At 40.2% G+C, this 17,792-nt stretch overlaps 1 pseudogene; it reads left to right on the plus strand.

Moving 5' to 3' along the window:
• The first annotated feature begins 15,408 nt into the window (after positions 1–15,408).
• LOC124076742 (cyclin-dependent kinase 4-like) lies at positions 15,409–16,489 on the plus strand (annotated as a pseudogene).
• Positions 16,490–17,792: the final 1,303 nt, after the last annotated feature.

Below are 17,792 nucleotides of genomic sequence, written 5' to 3' on the forward strand. Positions count from 1 at the left end.
TCCAACATTTAGCAGCTACTTTACATTCAACAGATATGCACTGAGCATTAATATTGGTGGACATTGTATAATCTCTTCCTGTTGCTAAAATGGGCCGTACAACTCCCTGCTGTTCAGTCATGCAGTGTGGCACAGTCACTTTCATTGAGCTCTTATCTCAGATGACTTTGGACAACTCTGAAATCATCAGAACCACAATACTAAGCAATTCTCTTCCTCTGTATCTTGAGTCAGGGATTAAAAAATATATTGGCCTTTTCTCTCAAGGTAAATACCTTCCTAGTGCTGGGTGAGCCTCTGTGATGCTGATGTGACAATGGTGGCCTGAGAAAAAAACAGCAATATCATTCCTTTACTATGAGTAGGTTCCCAGAAAGGTCGAGAAATAAAGGCTGAATTGACACTTGAAGCAATTGTCACTGCTGCCTATGGCCAGAAAGATCTTGTACCATGGAAGCTGGAGGTTACCAATGCCCAACACTGAGGCGATGGAGAGGGGCTGAAATTTCTTGATGGGCCCTGTACTTAATGGCCCAGTACCACCAGTGAAAGAAAAGGTGGGTGGGAGGATACTAAAGCACCTCCATTCATGGCATTGGAAGGTCATTTATGGTCTGAGGAAAGGGAGAAAGATGCTTCTTGGCATCAAGTAGCAGTGAGTTTCTAATATACAGTTTTCCATCTCCAACTTTGTCCAGTGCAATTTCCAAAGATGAGACCCATTTCTCCTTCTATGTATCACCTACACATATGTTAACATATCACCTAGAGACCTAAATATATTTAAAAGAGGTATTTTTTGCCTACCAACGGGAGTAGGTAGCATTATAGTGGTTCTCAAATATCACGGGATCCATATCACACACTTAAAACACACATAGCTCTGTGTTAGCCAGCTTTTCATCACTGTGACCAAAAGGCCCAACAAGAACAATTTTAGAGGAAGAGAAGTTGAGTTTGAGCTCATGGTTTCAGAACCAATTCATTACCCTAGGCCTGAGGTGAGGCACCACATCATGGTGGAAGGGCATGGCAGAGGAAAATTGTTCAGCTCATGGCAGCCAGAAAGCACAGAGAGAGAGAAGAGCCATAGACAAGACATAAAATCCCCAAGGACATGCCCCCAGTGACCTACTTCCTCCAGCCATGCCCCACCTGCCTACAGTTATCATCCAGTAATCCATTCAAATTCTTAATCCAAGCCGGGCATGGTGGCGCATGCCTGTAATCCCAGCAGCTCGGGAGGCTGAGGCAGGAGGATCTCAAGTTCAAAGTCAGCCTCAGCAATTTAGTGAGGCCCTAAGCAACTCAGTGAGACCCTGTCTCTAAATAAAAATATAAAAAAGTATATTTATATAAAATATATAAAACTCCATTTTAAATGCCCCAAACAAATCCTAATTCTTTTTCCTCCTTGAAATTTCTGACACTACCTTAACATCTTTCACAGGTTAAGAGCCCAATCCCACAAGACTGCCTCTTTCCCACTTCAGTTACCGCTTGCAAATATTGAATACCTAGATTACCCACACTTTCATTCTCCTTGGTTACAAATTGAGTGTTCCCATAACCCCCTCCCTCCTCAGGGTTTATAACTTTCTGTCATAGCTCATAAAATTCACTGAAATGCTTTAATCATGCTTACCAGTTTATTATGAAAGATACAAATGAATGACCAGATGAAGAAGTATATGGGACAATGTCTATCTCAATGAAGTTAGGGTACAAACCTCCTGACACATATATGAGATCACCAATATAGAATTATCTGAATCTTATTGTTTAGGAATTTTTATAGAGGCTTCATCTCATAGGCATGATCAATTATTAACTCAATTTCTAGCCCCATACCCCTTCCTGAAGGACAGTGATATGGGTGAAATTTGAATGTTTTTATTCATGGCTTGGTGTTTCTTAGACCATCCCCCCAACCTGAAGCTATCCAAGAGTCTACTAAGAATTGTATCGTTAGAATAAAAGATGTTCCTATCACCCAGGAGATTCCAAGGGACTTCAGAGCTCTATATAAGATGTTCCTATCACCTCCATTACTCAGGAAATTACAGGAGTTTGCAAGAACTGAAGGCAGAGACCAAATTTGTGTTTCTTATTATGTCACAACTGTTATAGTTAAAGCAACGTCCTGGGATTTCATAAACTGACTTCCAGACCACTCATGTATAATCGAATCAAGATTTTATTGAAGCACACTGGTGGTGACTGACCAGAACATAAAGCTGTTCCCCTGATCAGCCCCAGACAACTGCAAGGGTGCTCCTTATAAGCCTGAAAACCACCAAATGATGTTTGGGGGTCCAGCCAATGCAAGCAAGCCAAGTTACAGCAGCAGGAGAGTGCAGTCAGGCGGAGGGACGCTTAGCCAATCACAATTAGCCCAGTCACCCCAGTTATAGAAACAGAGCCCTGTTACCCTAGTTACAGAGACAATGCCCCATTAGGTAATTCAGTGTTCTTAAGGGTTTCTATAGCAAAAGGAAAAGAACAACTGGCCCCAGTCATGACCTTTCTATTTGGCATGGTTGTTTTACAAAATGGAGTCACTTTTGCTCGACTATCACACAACCACCTAGTCTACCACCTATATAACATGAAACAAACTGCTTGGTGGCTACTTCCGTCAAAATCAAGGCAATTGGAGGTGAAAGGAAATAAACTATTTTGTTTATGATTTCTTCTTAAATATACTTTCAACTCAGCAGCTTGACAGGATTCTTAGATTTATGAATGCACTTGAATAGTTTAAGCTAAACTGCAGTTAAGAAAAAAATCCCAAACTCACATCAGTGTAACAAAAACAAAATACTCATTTTTGGTCCAATGTGGACCACTAGGAAACCTCTCCTTAGAGTTAGCCCAGAAAAAACACTGACTAAGGCTCTATCTTTACATATGTGTCCACATAGCAGAGGGAACTTTATGAACCTCTTTGTTCCACTAAAGATAATCCTACCTTTAATTTTCAATTTAATGTTAAATATATTCATATCCTAGCAAGGTGTGGAGGCACACATTGTAATCCCAGCAACTTAGGAGGCTGAGGCAGGAGAATCCCAAATTTGAGGCCAGCCTCAGCAACTTAGGGAGACCCTGTCTCTAAATAAAAAATAAATAAAAGGGACTGGGGATGTAGCTTAGGGGTAAAGTGCCACTGGATTCAATCTCCAGTACTATATATATATTCATATTCTCATACTTTAACTATGATTTTATTTCTATTCTTAACCTTGTCTTTAAACCTCTCAGTATATATAGTCCTACCTCTGCTCTTAATGTTAGAAATAATCTTAACCCTATTTTCTCCACATTCTAACACCACCTCTATAATCTTGCCTTTCTGCATGTGCTTTCTGCAAATTCTAACATTACAACAATCCCTATCCCTATCAAGATTCAATGCTTCCCCTGCTAAATCCTCCTTTAGGCCCAAACAAAGGAACTTCTAAACTTACAATTAGGTCCAAGCTCTAGCACTGTGTTAGTCAACTTTTCATCACTGAGATGAACTTAATGGAGGAAAGATTTATTTTGGATCATGATTTCAGGGGTCTCAGTCCATGATCAGCCAACTTCATTGCAGAAACATTATGGCAGAAGAGCACAGTGAAGGAAATGAAAGCTGCTCAGCTCATGGCAAGTAGGAAGTGGATGGAGGGAAGGGGATGGAGAGAAAATAAAATTTTCCAGGGTATACCTGGTGACCAACTTCCTTCAACTAGTTTCCAATTCCCATTAGTCCATCCAGCTATCAGTGGATTAATCCATTTGACCAATTGATTTTTGATAAAGTCAAAACTCTCATAATGCAATCACTTTCCAAAATTCCCACCTCTTAGCTCATGAGACTTAGTGGACATTCCAGATCCAAACCATAAAAAGCACTAATTATTTCCATCTTATTCTAGAACTCTTTTTTTTGTGTGTGTGTGTGTATGTGTATGAAGATCTTTTCTTTTTCTTTTTCCTTTTTTTTTTTTTTAGAAAAAGGGGGGGGGGAGATTTATTGCTTTGTCAGCAAAGGAGAAACACAGGGGAGTCCTGTCCCAAAGGCTGTGATTCTGCCCATCAGCAGAAACGGGGCTTTTACAGAGGTGATTCAAAGCTACATTCTACATGTTCTCTGTCTGGAATTGTAATTTACTTGCTAATTTGGGACACAGTCATTTCTAAGATCTGATACCATCCCCAAAATCTGGAATACTTCATTTATATGGTGGATACATACTCAAGGACAGATAATTCTAAGATGGGGAATAAAGGTAATCCTGTTTCCCCTGAAATTAGGGAGGGGGAGAGATTAGGGAGGAGCAGGGAGAGAGAGAAAGAGAAAGAAACAGGTCCATTTAAAAAATGAGTTGCAGTGGCAGAGCAGCAAGGGCTATACTCAAAGCATAAAGTGGGCCACTGTTACATTTCCCCACTGTCAATTTCTACATTCCATTTCTATGAAAAAAATGGGCAATGACATCTCAAGCTGAAAGAGGGAGAAGTTGGGGGAAGTTTGGGTCACTTTGGGAAGTAACCCGAAGTTCTTGTTCTCTTTTAGATGGGGTGTGGACTGTTAAGGTTGTTCAGCATCAAAGCAGTTCAGAAGTCTACAGAGGCAGACAGCAGGTGACTGGACAAGGCATACATAGGGCAGGGATCACAACAATAAACAAGACAGCAAAGCATTACATTTTTGTAAACAATTAGCATGTAAGCAATTAGTATTTCAGTCAGTCTCTGCAAACCATAAAGACAGTAACTGGTATCAGTGGAAAACAGATCAACTTTATCAATGTGGGAGGTTAGAAAGATTTGTAGGTCTATGAGATCAGACTCAAAAATTAAATCAGAACAAACTTGTGACTCTAGAATCCTTTATGATCATTATTTTTAGGCACTCCAACACAAGAACCCTTCCTCTATAGCCTCCAGCTTTACTTATGTTTTGGTAGGGCTGACACAAGTGTACATCCTAAGTTACACTTAAAAGAAAGTGTTTTTCCTTTTAAATGTCCATGTAGGACTGTGTTCAAGGTATACTGTCCTGCCAGGAGTTTAAGACCAAGTTGGTCAAAACTGACCATGTTTCTATCTACTCTTAAGAGTCATCTGAGATTCCTCAGAGATCACTCTTGGGGATGTGTGCAAAGCCTCTTGGCTCCTTTAGCTTTCCTCTACCAGTGGTGCCATTTGTAAGGACGGGTTAGGGTCTTGGTCTGACCATATGTGAATTCTCATGGAAGCACTGGGGATATTTCCTTCTCCAATGACCCTCCTCTTTGCAGAATGTGTACTGGTTGACTTCCTGTTCTCTAGGGTCCTCTCAATCTCCCTGATCAGCAGATTGGGTGACTCACCAGAGTTTCAGGGCCCAGAGAGGGGTCCCATCATTCTCTGGGTCCTGGTTGAACTTAGATAGCAACGACCAAAATGTTGGCTTCTTTTTCCATGGCCCTTTCACTTCCTTGATTTTGGTCTCAAGTATTTGGTTTTAAACACCCAGCAACACTGTTTCACCAGTTTTAAAGTGGGCATTAACAGGTTATAACTTCAATATTTATAATTTTACAGTTGCCACTTTCATTTAATTGGGTCTAGTATTAGTACTGGAAGTCAGCATTTTATACTACCCCTCCTGTAGGTGATGGCTTATTATCTCCAATTAACCCATGTTGACAGTTTTTTTTAGAAGCATATCTCTGCAAAATACTAACAGACAACAGTTATAAAGTTTACAAGGAAAAATATAAAATGAAATTAAAAGAGTAAAAACATATTCAGTTTGTGTAATAGCTATAAATCAAGAAAAATAATTTTTATAATCTTGAACTCTTACTTAATTATATATTATATTCCCTGCTTGAGATCACAGTAATCTTTACAACAAAAATCAATATTTTGAACATACTTTAAATGAGCTGAAATCTAGCCTATTTTGGAACCATTTTACTCCATGTTAGAATGGAGTGAGGTGGGAGTCAGAGTCTTATCTCAGGTAAGGTGGGGCTCTTCGCAAATAACACAATACAACATTACATTTGAAAAGTGAATCAAAGAAAGGCTAAGAGAGTTTTAACTCTTTTTGTGGATAAAGTGGCAGAATGCTTCCATATTTTACTAAGTCATCTTTAAACAGACCAGGCTTTCCTTATTATCTTCCAAAATGCATTTAAATTCCAATTCCAGTATGAATAATAACACAAAATTGTATGCATAATTTATTAACAACAATTACTGATTACTTTATCCAGCTATAAAATATCCAATGACATGAATAAATATCAACCATATTTGTTATTTATATACTAATCTGAGACTTTTGCTAGAGATAATTTTAGTTTGGATAACCAACTTGGCAAAGTGCTCTCCTAAACTCAACATTTAACCAAGTTTAACTTTTAAAATACAATTTAGAATTCAAAGTGTATAATAACAATAATCACAGGTCTGCATGGGTTAACAAAAATCAAAGGATAGCCTAAAATGTCTTATACATTTAGGAAACTGTTAATGATCAGAAATTGACTTAGTCAAAGGAAACAGATGTAAGGCAGGTCTTCAATGATAGTGTGGCTCTTCTATGTCAGATATAGTACATAAAAGAGAGACTTATTGGTTATCTTGCCAATAAACTTACATAAGTTTTTATTTTATAAACCTTTACATAATAGTTAGACAAGGCTTAGGCAGATATACTTCTCAGATGCATACATATACTTAGTAACATATATTTAGGGTGTCAACTATATTGTTATAACCTAAGTAACAGTTGTTTGTTTAACCAGTTGCAAAGTAATCATTTATGACTTTAAAACAGGTACCAATGCTAATTCCTTTAAGAATTAGTGTTCCCAAGTAACAAAACCTAACAAATACAAGAAAATTATCTGGATAGATAATTTTGCTTTATATAAGTACATAAAAGTTCAAATAACTTTGACTGACTCTGCTAATTATAGCCAATTTAATCACAAAGACTTTTTGAGATTTACCTTTCACAAACCTTCTGTGACTTACTTAGACATTTACAACTTTATATCCTTAATTTCATCCTCTTTCATCTTGGACTTTAGCCCAAGAATATTACTTCACCAGACAAAATACTTTTTCATCCAGAAATATTTCTTACACCTTCTAATTTTCTGAACTAGAATCTATTTTCATACCTATAATTCTCTTTTATCTTTTCTAGTTTTGGACCCTTTCTTAAATTTACATTCTCAAATAATCTTTATGAATATTATCTACATTTACACAATAAATTTACACAACAAATTTCATCCCAGGAGAGGGATCTGACAATCTGGCATATACCAAAACCATCTTAATCTTTTCTCTCCCAGGTTGCATTCAAGGGGTTGGGGCACAGAATATTTTTGAGCCTGACCTGTCTGCCTAGTCATTATCATAATGTCATCAATTTTAAGTGAGTTTCTCACTGTCAATTGTACCCAGAGGCTCCTTTTGGGCCTTTTTCTTATACTAAGCATACTGATATGCAATGGAGGAGGCCCTTTCCATCCTTTTTCTCTTTCTTTCTTTCTTTCTTTCTTTCTTTCTTTCTTTCTTTCTTTCTTTCTTTCGTGTGTGTGCATGATGCTGGGGATTTAACCCAGGACCTTGTACATATGAGACAAGCCCTCCACCAACTGAGCTATATCCCCAGCTCTCACTTTCCATTCTGTTTTTTTTTTTTTTAGGCTTCCTTGAAGATCCTACAAAACATGGGTTGGCCTTTGTTTCTGTATTTTTCTTTTCTGGGTGGAGTTATTTATTCTGCCAGTCTCCCTAGGCATTTAGTTTGATGGGATACTGTTAGAGGAAGAATTGCTCTCCCCCAGTGATGAATATCCCCTGGCCAAAAGGGGAAATTTTAAGATTTTTAAAAGAGAGATTATTCCTGTTCCCAGGGTATAAATTGACAATTCTGAAATGTATCACCCCATCCTTTGTGGCCAGTAGCCTCCACCCTCCATGGGCAAAAGGGGCTGGAAGGTAGGACAGAGGCCAGGTTCTCTTTGGCCATTTTCCTATAGCCCAGGCAGTTTTTCTGGGACTTTTTTTCCCCCAGTTTAGGGCTAGTGTCCTTGACCACAGTGAGATGATCTACAGCTACCTGGGATCAGGCTGAGAAACAGTGCTAGGAGTGCCAACACTGGGCTTAAGATTTATTTATTTATTTATTATTATCTTTTTTGTACCAGGGATTGAGCCATATTCCCAGCCTTTGTGTGTGTGTGTGTGTGTGTGTGTGCATTTTATTTAGAGACAGGGTCTCCCTGAGTTGCTTAGCACCTCATCATTGCTGAGGCTGGCTTTGAACTTGAGATCTCCTGCCTCAGCCTCCCTAGTTGCTGGGATTACAAGCATGCAATCTTTTTAACCCCTTCTTCTGGTGTCCTGCTATCCTTGCACACCAGAGGCAGTGCCTTTTGGCACCTTCAACTTACTGACAGTTCAGACCCCTTATAATACAACTGCATAAATGCCCATACATGCAGCAGTCCGGCTACAGCAAAATAACCAGAGGGCGACAAGCAATTTGTGAAGACTGATACAGCAGGAGTGGGAGCCGTTTATTGTAGGACAAGAGGGGTATATATCCATTACACACAGCTTATCTTAATTAACATAAACTAGATACAGCAGTCAACTGTTGAGAGCCACAGCCGAAGGGGCCCCAGCAAACTTCCAGCTGCCAGCAAACTTCCAGCTGCCGGCTGATGATTGGCTCACAGCGGCCCCAGCAACATCTAGCTGATTGGCTCCTCTGCGGTGATGCTCATTGGGCTGTTTCCCTGCCCTTTCAGACCACGGAGCTGCTCATTGGGGGACTTTTTTGGCTCCGCCCACGTGACCCAGCCAATCGGCCTCAAGAGCAGGAGGATTGTGGGAGGTGGAGAGAAGCTTGTGTGGGAGAGAGAGGCTTGTGGAAAGCCGGTGGTGGCAGTTGAGGCTCTGAGGGTTTTTCCCGAGAGGCTGTTTTGTTTGGCGTGTGTGGTTCTAAAAATAAAGTTAGTTTCTTTTGACAAGTGGCTCCTGATTGTGCCCAGCCAGACTGCGGCAGTCAACCAATAAGGAATCTCCACACTTAATGGCTCGCTGGCATTACTTCATAAACCACTCCCTCTGGCAAAATGCCAGGCGCCATCTTGACTTGTTTACAGACCCTAACACATACATAGAGAATTTCTTTCATATATCTTATCTCTGAAAGACCAACTTCAACATCAAGATTGTATAATAATCCAGAAAAACTATTCAAAGGCCAGACTGTTTCAGTAAACCAGGCTGGTAGGTTTTGTCTTAGGCTAGTTTCTATTTCTTGGGAATAAGAATAGTATTCATAAACTGAAGGTGGGAAAAAGGAAGATGGCTACAATTATGCTAACAATTACTATTTCAACAAATTTATCCTAACATTAATTAAATTTTCCTGGCTAAAAACTCTGACTTTAGGGCTGGGGTTGTAGCTCAGTGGTAGAGCACTCACCTAGCACATGCAAGGCCCTGGATTCAATCCTCAGCACCACATAAAAATAAATAAATAAAATAAAGGTATTGTGTCCAACTACAACTAAAAAAATATGACTTTATTTAAATGTTTAATTCATTAAATATATACTTTTATGTAAAAACAAGTTAAGCCATATTAACTGGAATATTCTTTCCATGTAGGAGAATATAACAGAGGCAGTCAATGCAAAGACTTAAAGAGAAAAAACAAAACAAAACAAAAAAACCAGGATGCTATAGTTTGGATCTAAAATGTCTCACAAAGAACCATGAGTTAGTCTTAGACCCAACTTTATACTACTGGGAGGTTATAGAGTCTTTCAGAGGTAAGGCCTAGTATGAGGTCCTTAGGTCACTGGGGGCATGCCCCCAAAGTGGATTGTGAGACACTGGCTTCTTCCTCTTTGTTTTTGATCTTTAGCTCATGATATAAGCAGTTTGGTTTCATTATGTGCTTCTACCACAGGACCAATGCAATGGAGCAAACTGATTATAGACTGGAACTTCCAAAACTGTGAGCCAAAATAAACATTGTCTCTTTATAAGTTGATTATCACTGGTGTCTTGTTATAGCAATAGAAAACTAATGTACAGATGAAACATTAAATTCCAAAACCTGCTAGGACATTAGATTATGGAACTGGCAATAATTTATGCAAAACCTGCCTTTAGAGTCTAATTTTGATGTCTTCACTGTGCGGTCAGGGTTTTTGTTGTTGTTGTTATTGATATTGTTTGGTACTGGGGATTGAACTCAGGGCTTCACTCATGCTAGGCACACACTCTACCACTGAGTTACACCCCACGCCACTGTATTTTGTTTGTTTGTTTGTTTGTTCGTTTGTTTGTTTTGGGGTTTTTTGTTACCAGGGATTGAACCCAGGGGTGCTTAACCACTGAGCCACATCCCCACCCCTTTTTTTTCCTATTTTATCTAGAAACAGGGTCTCACTGAGTTGCAACTCAGTGAGACCCTGTTTCTAGATAACTCACTAAGTTGCTGAGGCTGGCTTTGAACTCACAATCCTCCTGCCTCAGCCTCTGAGCCACTGGAATTATAGGCATCAGCCACTGTGCCCAGCCCTACTGTAGGGTTTTAAAGATAAGTTAACAGGAGCTAGGGGTGTGGCTCAGTGGTAGAGTGCTTGCCTGGCACATGTGAGGCACTGGGTTGATCCTCAGCACATTAAAAATAAACTAAAATTAAAAAAGAAGATAAGTTAACAGATTAATAAGTGTCATGGTGTGAGAAACACGCTCACCTGTCCAAACCCAAGGAATGAACTAAAAGACACAAGGAACAGTAAAAATCAAGGATTTCCTTTATGATAGTCTTGCATGATGGGGTGACTGGTGGTCAGGGAGCCCCAGATTGGGAACAACCTGTCTTTTATACCCTGTAATGCAAGATCCCTCTCCCACTTCCTCATTGGCTGAGTACTATGGGGTACACAGTCTTCTTGAACATCACCTAGGTTTTACTGTCTCCTATTGGGCTATTTAAAGAAATATACCTTTAGTTATCCCCACCTCCCTTTGGTCCTTTGTGCTGGGAAAGTCCCCTTGGATTGAGTGCCTTTTGGCATGTGCACTATTTATCTCTGTTGGTCAGGCGAGGGGGAAGGGGGTGCTTCTTTCTCCCCTCCTGTTTGTTAAGGGGCTGTAAATTTTTACACTCTGGTGTTAGCAGTTTGTAAATTTTATTCTGATCTCCCCTCCATTTGCCTTTCTTATGTTCCAAGTCATTTTGCATTTAAAGCTAAATACTGTATTTTGAAAATGGACCACCAGGATTTTCTATTTCTTACAAGGGGTATAGGATCTGTTGGGGTTCAGAAATAATACCCCAAAGCATGGCACTTTAGCATGCTAAGTACTTTGAACTGAATAAAATCGGAACTTCTCAGAAGCACGAATTTCCCTCTGACCTTCTCTGGCCCTCTTTCCTCTCTCAGAGCAGATCATAGAAACTAGAACTTCCCTCCTACAGAGCCAGCCATAAAGTCTAGAAAGGTCACTCTCTGATTCACCTCTTTTAAACGTAGGATGTAGGGCCTTCATTTCACAAGGGTCTTACCCCACACCCAGAGGAGAAGGAGTACTACAGAGAGGTCAAAAAAAATCTGAACAAAGAGGCCTGCTAAAGATACTCCCAGTTTATTATCATCAGATCATACACTTCTTATCCAATCATATTTCTTCATGCTATCCATTTTTCACTGAAGTTAAGCATAAAAGTGTAGACTTTTCCTGGGTCTTTCGGTCTTAGTATCTGAAGCCTCTCAAATCATATAAAACTTTATTAAATAAATTCATTAAACTTTTCTCTTGTCAATCTGATTTATGTTAGTTACAGGGTATTGGTGGTGCACGCTTGTGATACCAGCTACTGGGGAGGCTGAGGCAGGAAGATCATGCATTCAAGGCCAGCCTCAGCAACTTAGTAACACCTTGATTCAAAATAAAAATAAAACGGACTCAAAATAAAATGTATTCAGTGGTAGAGTGCCCCTGAGTTCAATCTCTAGTCCCCAAAAGGAAAAAAGGACATTAGAAGACCTCAGAAGCATTCTCAGACTCAAAGTCTCTTTCATCTGTGTCATTCTCCCCAAGAGTGAATCATAAAACCAGAATTATTCTTTTCTCAAGCAGGTGATAGAAACTAGAACTCCCTTTCCCAAAGCAAGTCATAAAGCCTAAAAATATCATTCTAATCTTCCCCACATTTCTTTCCAGGAGCTTGCAATAATAAAATTATCTGACTTACCCTTCTTTGGTAATAGGTCAGAAGACCCTGGTTCCAGAGGGGTCCTGCCTTATACTTTGGAGGAAATGTGCTACAAATGAGAGGCCAAGAGTCTGAACAAACAAGGTTTTCTGGGTTTCCCCACCCAGTATATTAGATTACATCCTTTGTGTTGGGTGCAGTGGCACATTCCTGTCATCCCAGCAGCTTTAGAGGCTGAGGCAGAAGGATCAGAAGTTCAAAGGCAGTCTCCACAAATTAGCAAGACCCTGTCTCTAAATAAAAAAAAATAAAAGGGCTGCTGGGGGGGAGGTATCTCAGTGGTTGAGCATTCCTGAGTTCAATCCCCAGGACCAAAGAGAGAGAGAGAGAGAGAGAGAGAGAGAGAGAGAGAGAGAGAGAGAAGGAAAGAAGGAAGGAAGGAAGTATAGATAGATTGATTCTTTGTGTCCAATCACATTTCTTACATAGCTATACCTGCTTCACTGGACCTAAATACAAAATGGGCATTTCCCCCTGTATCTTTATATCTTCATTCTGAAGATTCCAGCATCACATAAAACTATGATTAAACAAACCTGTTATGCTTTTCTCTTATTAACCTGTCTTTCTTCATAGAGTTATTGGCTATGACAGTTATGGTGTCAGGGGATACCCACTTTCTGCCTTTTTGTTCTTAAAGTGTGAACTACTCCATTTTCAATCATCTCTAAGTTCCACTTGCCCACAAATGCTCATTCCTTTCTTCCTTTTAATCTGTAGCACAGTTTTGTTTTAATTTTTTTTAGCAATAAATGAAATCAACATTGCAGGAAACAATACAGGACAGTATTGTATTTGGATTTTTTTTTCACAGTTGAGGTATAGTCTATAAGTGTGGGACTAACAGCAGGAGTGGAGATAGATAGCAAATAGGTATGAGGGAATTGGGGCATGTTTTAGACAGCTTTTTTGCTGCTCTGACTAAAGGATCTGATCAGAACAATTATAGAGGAGGAAAAGTTTATTTAAGGGCTCACAGTTTTAGAGATTTTAGTCCATAGAAGACTGGCTCCATTCTTCAGGGCCCAAGATAAGGCAGAACATCATGGCAGAAGAGTGTGGCAGAGGGAAGCAGCTTACATGGTAATCAGGAAGCAGAGAGAGGGACTCCACTTACCAGATACAAATAGGTACCACAAAGCCACTCCCCAATTCCCACCTCCTCCAGCCACACCCTACCACTTCAGTTACCATTCAGTTAATCTCTATCCAGGGATTAAATCAGTGATTGGGTTAAGACTCTTACAACCCAATCATTCCTCTTCTGAACCTTCTTGCACTGTCTCACATGTGAGCTTTTGATGGACACCTCACATCCAAATCATAATGGGATGATGGAAAGATTCTAAAACTGGATTGTGGTCATGGCAGCACAACTCTAATAATCTACTAAAAATTATTGAACCATACATTTAGAACAAATGTCTACATTTGTAATGTGTGCTCTCTGAGCAATACACTATACCTAGTACTGAATCCAAAGACACACCCATAGTGGTTTGGGCAACCTTTGGGTAAACTACAGCCCACTTTTCCACTAGAGCCTCATGACAGCCTGTATTTCTTATCTAAATCAAAACTAAGGATTTTAACATTTCCGTTGGTTTCTCTAAAATATTTCCACTTTTTTTACACTAGATTACTGTGTTCCTACCTTCAGGGTTTTTGAAATGGACATAAACCAACCAGTTGCCTTCTGGTTCTGATGTTCAATTCAGAAATGAAACTTCAGGAATATGGTGACTTTAACAATTGGAATGAGAGCCAAATGCCTAGGAAGCATTTGAACTAAAAGTAGCTGAAAAGTACACACATTTCTACACAGCTTCTCAGTCCTTCCTCCTAGCCTTCCAAGTAATGTCATGGGACAAAAGCTATCTCAGAGAAGTATTGTCTCAAGAGAAAACACTGGATTTTTCACATTGTTGTAGAGAACACTTTTTGGTTCAATTTGTGAATGTCTTGTCTCATTTCTGTGCCATAAGTCAATCATTAGTTCTACTCCCAGGTGTATGCTACTTTCCCTTAAGTAATTAAAGTACAGAAAATAACATATTACTTACACATTAATAATAAGATGTGGTCATTGAATTTACACAGAAGTCTATTTTTGCTGGCCAGCTGTTTAGAAAAGGCTGATAACTAAGTGAAACCAGCAGCAACAAAAGAAATAGTAGACCAGATAGAGTTTAACAGAGCCAGAAAAAGAGACATATAAAAAAAGGCCCTAAGAATACACTCATCTGGAGGTTCTGGAAGGCTGCTCATATGTGGTAGGCTGTACCAACACAGGAGTGACTACAGTGGGCACTTGAGGGCGTCCTGGTCAACATGGGACACACATAAATGTATTCTCCAAGCTATACACACATTTCTGTATAAAGGGTAGATGTTTTACTGGCTCAAAGAACTGGAGCAACAGCTATGACAGATCACTGGCAAAACACTCAGCTATGTTGACCCTAGGGATGATTTCTATGAAACCAGGCATAAAAATAAAGAGGAAAAACTATAGTTGTATCATCAAAGGCTGCACACTGTGGGAAAAATTGATTTAACAGAAAAATCCTGGATATATTATGGAAAATATCCAGGCTGGGTGCAGTGGCACATGCCTGTAATCCCAGGGCCTCAAGACGCTGAGACAAGAGGATCACAAGTTCCAAGCCAGCCTCAGCAACTTAGCAAGTCCCTGTCTCAGAATAAAATATCAAAAGGGCTCGGTAGTAAAGTGCCCCTGTGTTCAACTCATGGTATCAAAAAAAAAAAAAAAAAGAAAAGACTCAGTTATCTGTGTGTGTGTGTGTGTGTGGAGAGAGAGAGAGAGAGAGAGAGAGAGAGAGAGAGAGAGAGAATGAGATATTGGGAGGAATATATGTGAGAGAAATATATATATTAAGCCAAGTGACAGGATCATTTGAACGGTGGTCAGGAAAAAAGTAGGCATAGAATTTAACTCTGTGGGAGCTCAGATGTTAGTCAAAGTGCAAAGCAAACAAACAAAAAAACCACAAACTTCCAAGTTGCTAGAATAAAACATTCTACGAATTTCTAAACTAGACAAGTAATACTACTCTACAGCTGGTCACATGGTGAGGATGGGGGTGAGGGGCCTCTTTAGCCTGCAGCCTATGTTTATGGTCCCACCTGTAATGTCCAGCTGCCCCGACCTGACCCCACCCAGCTCTACCCAGCCCAACCCATCTCGAGTATATGGCACCAAAGGAACTGGCTTCAGGGTCCCCATAATCAGCCTGTCTCTGCAGCTCCTGGTGTGAGGTTCTCCCCTGATCTGAGAATGGCTACCTCACATATGAGCCAGTGGCTGTGCCTATGGGATGGTGTACAAAACCTGAGATCCCCACAGTGGCCCTCGAGAGTGTGAGAGTCTCCAATAGAGAAGGAGCTGGACGTGGCCTTCCCATCAGCATAATTTGTGAGGTGGCCTTATTGAAGCGCCCGGAGGCTTTTGAACATCCCAATGTTGTCTGGCTGATGGTTGCCTGTACCACTTCCCTGACCAGGAGATCAAGGTGACCCTAATGTTTGAGCATGATGCCCAAGACCTAAGGACCTATCTGAACAAAGCAGACACCGCCACCAGGCTTTCCAGCTGAGGCTGTCAAGGATCTGATGCACTCTAACAGGCCTAGATTTTCTTCATGCCAATTACATCATTCATCGAGACCTAAAGCCAGAGAATATTCTGGTGCCAAATGGTGGGACAGTCAAGCTGGCAGACTTTGGCCTGGCCAGAATATACAGCTACCAGATGGCCCTTACACCTGTGGTTGTTACACTCTGGTCTGTGCTCCCAGAGTTCTCTGCACTCTACATATGCAACCCCTCTGGACATGTGGAGCACTGGCTATATCTTTGCAGAGATGTTTCCTCAGAAGCCTCTCTTCTGTAGAAACTCTGAAGCTGATCAACTGGGCAAATTTTTTTTTTTTTTTTTTTACCTGACTGGGCTAGAGGATGACTGGCCCGAGATATATGTCTACCCCAAGAGCCTTTCCCCCCAGAGCATCTAGTCCGGCACAGTCAGTGGTTCCTGAGATGGAGGGGTCTGGAGCTCACTTGCTTCTGGAAATGCTGACTTTTAACCCACACAAGTGAATCTCTGCCTTCCGAGCCCTGTGGCATTCTTATCTACATGAGGAAGGTGATCTTGAGTGAGCACTGGACCGGCTGCTACAGAAGGAAGAGATGCTGCCATCCTCCTCCTTCTGTACATTGAGTGGAGAGAACTCCATTGAGGAGGCAACCTCTGCCTTTCTCTCTGAAGCTGTGAAGACTCCAGATTTAAAATATATATATATATATATATATATATATATATATATATATATATATATATATATTAGTTGTAGTTGGACACAATACCTTTATTTTATTTATTTATTTTTATGTGGTGCTGAGGATCGAACCCAGAGCCATGAATGTGCTAGGCGAGCGCTCTACCGCTGAGCCAAAACCCCAGCCCCAAGACTCCAACTTTTACAGAGAAGATTTTGCTGTTGGAGTCCATACATTAATTATGGGTTTGTTCAAGCCATTAAGGCAGGGAAGCTGCTTATCTGGGTGAAATTTCCCAGTTAAAGTAAAGCCCAGATCATGCTGGTGCCCTGAACTTGCTCACAGCCTTAGGATCAAACAGCCTCCCAGAGATGCCCGTAACCTGCCAAACACCAAACAACCTGTTACTGCAATACCCCTGCCACACCAAGAAACAAGCACCAAAACAACACACCTCCCACACTGAAACTTTATCCCTGCCTTTGATGTACTTCTCCTTAAATAAAGAATTAGGGCCTTTTTCAGTTGCTCAGTTCCAGTAATTATCAGGGCTAGAAGACCCATCAGAAGCCCTGCTTTTTAAATCTAATCTTTGGCTTTGGCTTTTATTTCTTGCTGATTATTTCAGACTTTTTATTTTCTCAGGCTGCTCACACCTCCTGAGCAGGAACATGCTCTGCTGGGGTGCTGGTCACCCCATCATTCAGGTGCCTTAATGACATTTTTCACCCACCCCTCCTTTTGAGACTTATCCTTCTCCTGCCCTGCTATTTCTATACACTAAGGGGTCTATCTCTCCTCCCCTTCCCTATCTTGATATTGGGGTCCTTTTTTAAATAAAGGAAAACAAGACAAACAAATATGGTCTTAAGAAAAAGCAAATAATACTGCTCTAAAAAAAAGAATGTCAATAAACAAAATAGAAATAAGAACCAAATAGAAATTCTAGTTGAAAAGTACAAGAACTGAAATAAAACATTCACTAAAGGGATTTTGGCAGTTTTTTAACAGAGTAAACACAAAGTTACAACATGACTATACACAGCAAACTTATTTGTAATAGCCCAAAAGTGGAAAAAATTCAAATATCCATCAACTGCTTGTATTATGTCTATAAAATGAAATTTTTGGCAATAAAAAGGAATGCAGTACTGCTACGTGTTACAACATGAACCAGCCTTGA

This window comes from Marmota monax, unplaced genomic scaffold (assembly GCF_021218885.2).
Source record: "Marmota monax isolate L192 unplaced genomic scaffold, Marmota_monax_Labrador192_F-V1.1 WCK01_AAM20220418_F8-fsc00050, whole genome shotgun sequence".
NCBI lineage: Eukaryota > Metazoa > Chordata > Mammalia > Rodentia > Sciuridae > Marmota > Marmota monax.